This window comes from Capra hircus, chromosome 2 (genome assembly GCF_001704415.2).
Source record: "Capra hircus breed San Clemente chromosome 2, ASM170441v1, whole genome shotgun sequence".
Classification (NCBI taxonomy): Eukaryota; Metazoa; Chordata; class Mammalia; order Artiodactyla; family Bovidae; genus Capra; species Capra hircus.
Genome location: NC_030809.1, coordinates 89,373,213 through 89,380,242, shown reverse-complemented (window position 1 = coordinate 89,380,242; position 7,030 = coordinate 89,373,213). Strand labels below are relative to the sequence as shown.

At 41.7% G+C, this 7,030-nt stretch overlaps 1 pseudogene across 1 annotated transcript; it reads right to left on the bottom strand.

Annotated features, from left to right (window-relative positions):
- LOC102187440 lies at positions 2,265 to 3,351 on the bottom strand (annotated as a pseudogene). Its single transcript, XR_309786.3, has one exon. The product of XR_309786.3 is annotated as a zinc finger Ran-binding domain-containing protein 2 pseudogene (transcript).

Genomic DNA, 7,030 nt, shown 5'->3' with positions numbered 1-7,030 from the left:
CTGACGATGAAAAAGATTTATACAGTCAGCAAAAGCAAGACCTGGAGCTGACTGTGGCTCAGATCCTGAACACTTTATTGCAAAATTCAGGCTCAAATTGAAGAAAGTAGGGAAAACCACTAGGCCATTCAGGTATGACCTAAATCACATCCCTTCTAATTATACAGTGGAAGTGACAAATAGATTCAAGGGGCTAGATCTGGTAGACAGTGCCTAAAGAACTACAGACAGAGGTTCATAACATTTACAGGAGGCGATGATCAAAACCATCCCCAAGAAAAAGAAATACAGAAAGGAAAAGTGGCTGTCTGAGGAGGCCTTACAAATAACTGAGAAAAGAAGAGAAGCAAAATGCAAAGGAGAAAAGGAAAGATATGCCCATCTGAATGCAGAGTTCCAAAGAATAACAAAGATAGATAAGAAAGACTTCTCATGTGAACAGTGCAAAGAAATAGAGGGCAAAATACATTCACCTGAAGCTCTTACAAAAATGGGCCCATAGCGTGCACTCACTAAGATGTAGTCATCAAATTTTAGGCAAATGGCATATCGTTTCTTAGACTGTGAGCAATTTCTTAGACTGTGTATCAGCTAGCTGTTGGAATAATAATACTGGATAACAAACACTCTGAAATGCAGAGCTTAGAACAGTTTATAATCACTTTTGCAGTGGAAGGTTGGCTATGGAGCTTGACTGCTCCACTTTGGACTTCACTGAGCAACTGATCTTCAAGCTGTGGCCCTGGCTGGGCCTGCAGGTTCGTTCACATCTGCTCCATGTGGGGTCCAGCCTGAGGGTAGCAGCCATCCAGGGGCAGCTTCAGCAAGGCTGTGCCAGAGCTGGAAGGGGCAAGAAGAATCCTGAAAGATTTCTTAAAGCCTGGGCTCCCTGCAGTCAATGCAAGGCCAGGTGAGCAAGCCCAAGGTCAAGTGGCCGGGGATTCTGATTTTTGTTGAAGGGAGGAGCTGCAGTGTCTCTTGGGAAAGGCTGTGCACACAGGGAGCAGGGATGCTTTGGGGCCAACAGTAAGGGGTCATGGGCGGTGCTGGCATTTCCTCCTAATGCATCTTCTAGAGGGGAGTTTCCAGGCAGGGTGAAGCCAACACTCGCCTGAACAGGGTGACTCCAGGGGCCTGGCTTCAATTAGTGTCCTTCCTGTGCTTGTCCCAGCACCGACCTTCAGGCTTCGTAAATGCCTGCTTTCTCCTGCTTCTCAGAGTTTGGGGGAAGACTGCACATTTCAGGGAAAAGGACTGGTGTGAGTTTGAATCTTCAAAGTGGGGATGAGCACAGGCCTGTAATAACCCTTTCTGGAAGGATGGGAGAGGAGTGGAGGTCCCACTGCAGGAGCACTGGGCAGCCTCTCTCATACTCACCAGGCTGTGATGACCGTGACCTTGTAAGCAGACTTGAACTCCATGAGAAGACTTACTGTTTAGAACCAAGGTTAAAATGTCCTCCCTTTGCTGCTGTTGTTCAGTCACTAAGTTGTGTCTGACTCTGCGACCCTGTGGACTGCAGCACACCAACCTCCTCTGTTCTTCACTATCTCCCAGAGTTTGTTCAAATTCATGTCCTTTGAGTTGGTGATGCTATACAGTCACCTCTTCCTCTACCACCCTCTTCTTCTCCTGCTGCTGCTTAGTCGCTTCAGTCATGTCTGACTCTGTGCGACCCCATAGACGGCAGCCCACCAGGCTCCCCCATTCCTGGGATTCTCCAGGCAAGAACACTGGAGTGGGTTGCCATTTCCTTTTCCAGTGCATGAAAGTGAAAAGTGAAAGTGAGTCGCTCAGTCGTGTCCGACTCTTAGAGACCTCATGGACTGCAGCCCACCAGGCTCCTCCATCCATGGGATTCTCCAGGCAAGAGTACTGGAGTGGGGTGCCATTGCCTTCTCCGCTTCTTCTCCTACCCTCAATCTTTCCCAGCATCAGGGTCTTTTCCAGTGAGTCAGCTCTTGGCATTATGTAGCCAAAGTATTGGGGCTTCAGCATCAGTCCTTCCAATGAATATTCAAGGTTATTTCCTTTAGAATTGACTGGTTTGATTTCCTAGCAGTCCAAGGGACTCTCAAGAGTCTTCTCCAGCACTACAGTTTGAAAGCATCAATTCTTTGGTGCTCAGCCTTTTCCATTGTCCAGCCCTCACATCCATATATGACTACGGAAAAACCATAGCTTTGAAAATATGGACCTTTGTCTGCAAAGTGATGTCTTTGCTTTTTTTTTTTTTTTAGATGTAAATTTTAATACATTATTTCTTTTTTGAACTTGAACGGGAACCAGAATGGGATGATCCAGAAGGTGACCTGTGGTGCCTGGGTAAAGTAGTGGTGTTCCAAGGGGTTGGCCCTGGGCTCAGGGTTGTTTAGTGTTTTCACCAATCACCTGGCTTTCAGGTGACCGTGATCTTGTTCGTCTTTTTTTTCCGATCACCAGATGAAGAAGATCTAGAACGACTTCTCTTTCTGTTCCTCTCAGGAGATGATGATGAACTTGAGTAAGATCTTTTTCGTGGGGAAGAAGAACCCCTGTGGGACCTGGAGCTGGATCTTGATTTCAACCCACGAGATCTCAAACGTTCTCTGGAACTGGAATGAGATCTTGACTGCGAACTGGAAGAACTTCTTGAACGCGACCTGGACCTAGACCTTGAACTGGAGGGGGAGGATGAGCGTGACGAGGATCGTGAGTGTGAAGACCAAGACTTTGAACGACTTCGTCTATTAGATTTCTTTTTATTACTATCGTCTTCTTCACTGGCATCAAGATTATATTTTGAGAGATCAGCATCATCTTCATCCTCATCCAATTTATATTTAGAAAGATCTTCATCCTCATCCTCTTCTTCTCCCTCACTCTTTATCTTCAACTTCCTTTAAAATAGATGCAGGACCAACTGCCTTCCCTCTGTATTTTTTCTTCTTACGTCCAAACTCATCATATTCACCATCAGATTCTTCTCTTTCTATGTATTCAACATTTTCTCTTTCATTAAAACCACCACCATATCCTGTTCTTTCTTCCAGTTTAGTGTACTTTGGAGTATTACACATATTACACTCTGATCTTCTGGCCCAGTTCACGTTACTGCAAGTTTTACACTGCCAGTCATTAGCACTAAATAAGCCTCGGCTCTTTTCTGCGAGTGTCTTTCCTATTTCAGTGCCCCCTGCTTTCATCATCTTAGCCTCAGTTGTTTTCTCTCGACCACATCTATTACAGCTAGTTCTTCTAGCAAAGTTTACATTTCCACATTTTTTGTCCGGGCAAATCCAGTCACCGTCACTGACTCTGAAATTCTTGGTCGACATCTTGGTCGCCACCACCACAGCCACCCGCAGCTACGTCTTCACTGGAGGGAGCGGGCCGGGGACTTTTGGCCTCTTTGCTTTTTAATATGCTGTCTAGTTTTGTCATAGCTTTCCTTCCAAGAAGCAAGCGTCTTTTAATTTCATGGATGCAGTCACTGTCCATGGTGATTTTTGGAACCAAAAAAATAAAATCTGTCATTGCTTCCATTTTTCCCCCTTCTATTTGCCATGAAGTGATGGGGCCAGATGCCATGATCTTCATTTTTTGAATGTTGAATTTTAAGCCAGCTTTTTCAGTTTCCTCTTTCACCTTCATCAAGCGGCTCTTTAGTTCCTCTTTGCTTTCTGCCATTAGAGTGGTATCATCTACATATCTAAGATTGTTGATTTTTCTCCCAGAAATCTTGATTCCAGCTTGTGATTCATCTAGCCCAGATTTCGCATGATGTATTCTGCATATAAGTTAAACAGGGTGAGAATATACAGCCTTGTTGTACTCCTTTCCCAATTTTGAACCAATCAGTTGTTCCATGTAAGGTTCTAACTGTTGCTTCTTGACCTGCATTCAGGTTTTTCAGGAGACAGGTAAGGTGGTCTGGTATTCCCATCTCTTTAAGAATTTTCCACAGTTTATTCTGATCCATTCAGTCAAAGGCTTTAGCATAGTCAATGAAGCAGAAGTAGATGTTTTTCTGGAATTCCCTTGCTTTATGATCCAGTGAATGTTGGCGATTTGATCTCTGGTTCCTCTACTTTTTCTAAACCCAGCTTGTACATCCAGAAGTTCTTGGTTCACATACAGCTGAAGCCTAGCTTGAAGGATTTTGAGCTTTACCTTACTAGGTGCAAAATGAGTGCAGTTGTCCAGTAGTTTGAGTTTTATTTGTCATTGCCCTTCTTTGGGATTGGAATGAAAATTGACCTTTTCCAGTCGTGTGTTTTTTATGTGTTTTTAGATGCGTTTCTCTCAGTTCATTGAGGAATTGCATCTTTTTCTGGGCTCTCTGTCATTTGCTTTCTACTCCTTGGGAACCTCCTGGGAGGTGTGCCTGGCTCTCCAGGGTCCAGCCCTGGGCAAGTGCTGGGAGGGAGGCAGGGAGAGGCAGCCACGCAAGATGGGTTAGCGGGTAACTCTGCCTCTTTCTCTAGCCTCCTCAGGGCCTGGGAGGAGGATGGGGACAGTGATGGAAGGAGCTGAAGGTGATTGCTTTGCTAGCTTGTAAAATAATCTCTCCTCTTCCCTGCCCTCCTTATGCTGCATGACGAAATTATCTTCTTCTCCTACGGAAAAGAGAGGAGCAGGGAGGACAGTCTTATAGTTGGACTTTCCTATTTTATGTGCAAGACTATATTGTGAAGTGAAACATCACATTTCTCAATATACTGTTCATTTATTAGATTAAAAAATTTAGCAAGAGCTCTAAAATTACACTTAAGCATAATATTGAGTAATTTTTTTTGAGAGATGTGGAGGAAATGCATCCTCAAATTTTTCGTGAAGGGGTAGGAAAAACACCACCAGATATAACAAGTGACATATTTAATAGTGAGCTTGGTGAACATCAGATGCTCAGTAATTGTATCCATGATGGCAACGATGGTGGTGCTCTCTCTAGTTCGCTTTTGGTGGAGGAGATTAAAAGCAGAAAATGCCAGGCTGAGCACTGCCATCCAATGCCTTCTTCCAGAGGAACCTCTCAGCCATCCCTTCCCTACTGGAGAAAGCCCAGGAAAATGAACCCAGGAAAGATCAGATTCTAAAACCAAGCCATGTATATACTTTAGAAGTTACACGGTTTTTTTCTTGTCTTACAGTGGATGTTTCTAAGAGACAATTCAAAATAGTTACTGCAAGAATAGACATGCTGAAAATCTAATGGTGCAGTTCTATTTTGTTGAATCAGAAAAGAGGACTGGATAATGCCGAGTCCTAGCTATGCAGCTGACAAGAAAGATCATCATGTTTTGTGCTTCAGGGTGTGAACTGATGGCACAAATCTGTCCGTATTACGGTGTAGGGGAGATGGATTCAGATGAAAGCATTCAGTGATAAATGTTATTTTTCTTTTTTTCTCCAAGCTGCACTTATGGCTGAGATGCTAAGACAGTTGATCCATTGGCAATCTTTCCTGAGTGTCCACTGTGCATAAGAACCATAATCATGGTTCTAAATCTTGTCCAGTTAAACAATTCTTGAACTTCTTTTATTTTCCTCGGGGCAAGGAGTGTTATTTCCATGTATGTCAGGGTTAAAATAACATTGCCACCGAAGAAATAGCACCTCCCCATAAAATAAGCAGACAATTCCAATACTCGGTGACTCAGCTACTGTATACTTATATACTCCACATTACATTCTCAAAGTCTTGTACTGAATGGGAATAACACATTTTAGACAGAATTATGGCTTAGTTAGTTGACTGATGCCCCACTGAAGATGAAATGGCTTGATAATGACTTGATTTGTTCATAATCTCTTACTGAGATTTCTTATAAAACTATTATGTATATTTTGATTCTTACTTTGAGATTCTTGTACTTTGATAATTGAAATTGAAATAATTTCCTAACTAAGTCAAATGTGCTAAGTTTTCAAAATAGGGCAATGAAGAAGGATTATTTAATAATTATTAAATAAATGGCTTGGACATAATATATAAATTTGGACCCCTACCAAATATACCATAACCCAAATATAACTCCAGAGAGTTGAATATTGCAAATCAAATAATAGAAACACTAGCAGAAAATTTAATATTTATTAGTTCTGCATAAAAATGACAATTTTCATGACTTCAAAAGAAGCAACCAGTGAAGAAAAAATGAACAGATTTGAAAATATTAAAATTTAAAACTGCTATACAAATGAAGAGACAACATACTGGGAAAATTTGCATTAAATTTGTGACACATAAATGATTAACCCGTGTTATAATTTTATAGCTCATTCTAATGTATAAGAAATGAATTGGCATCCTAAAATTGATAGATGTAAAGTATAATTGCTCTCATTTATTGACTAGTTTCTGTGCTCACATAGATTTACAAAAATCAGATGATACTGATTGCTTTGTGCACAGAATGCTTTCTGACTAACTTTTCTCACATGCCCAGACTGTGTTACTAACTAGTCTTCTAAATCACACTTTCCAGGGGTTGCAAAGTGTTTCATTGGTCAGGAAGAACAACTCAATTTTACTTAAATAAGTTTTCAGTGCTAGATGTAAAGGTTACAGAAATCTAATTGAAAGTGATTTTTCTATTGTCTCTTCTTACGAAGCCCTGGTCTGCTGTTAGAATGATGGTTATGGAAAAATACATCCCCTTGTACTATACAAAGAAGCACATCTGCTACTGTTTTTATCAACAAGTTTTAGGGAGTTTTTGCCACTGAAACCTGTTTTAGTGAAAGAGGAAGTATCATTTGAGGTCCCATGCTTTTCACAATGTCATCAGTTATCTTTAAAGGCTGTAGTAAAGTGAACACGTTAATTACCATCCTTGTGAGCATTTCTAGGGTGGTGATGACTGTAGTGTTATATTAGGGCTCTCTGTCAAGCATCTCATTTCCTTATCTTGCTTTTATAGCAGAGGAAATAAAGGCACTAGAGAAGTGTCTTTGAGGTCACACAACAAGTTAGCAGCTGATAAACATTAGAACTGGCAGCTCCGGAATTCCCACTGTGTGTAATTAGTTCACTGCAGGCAGGAAG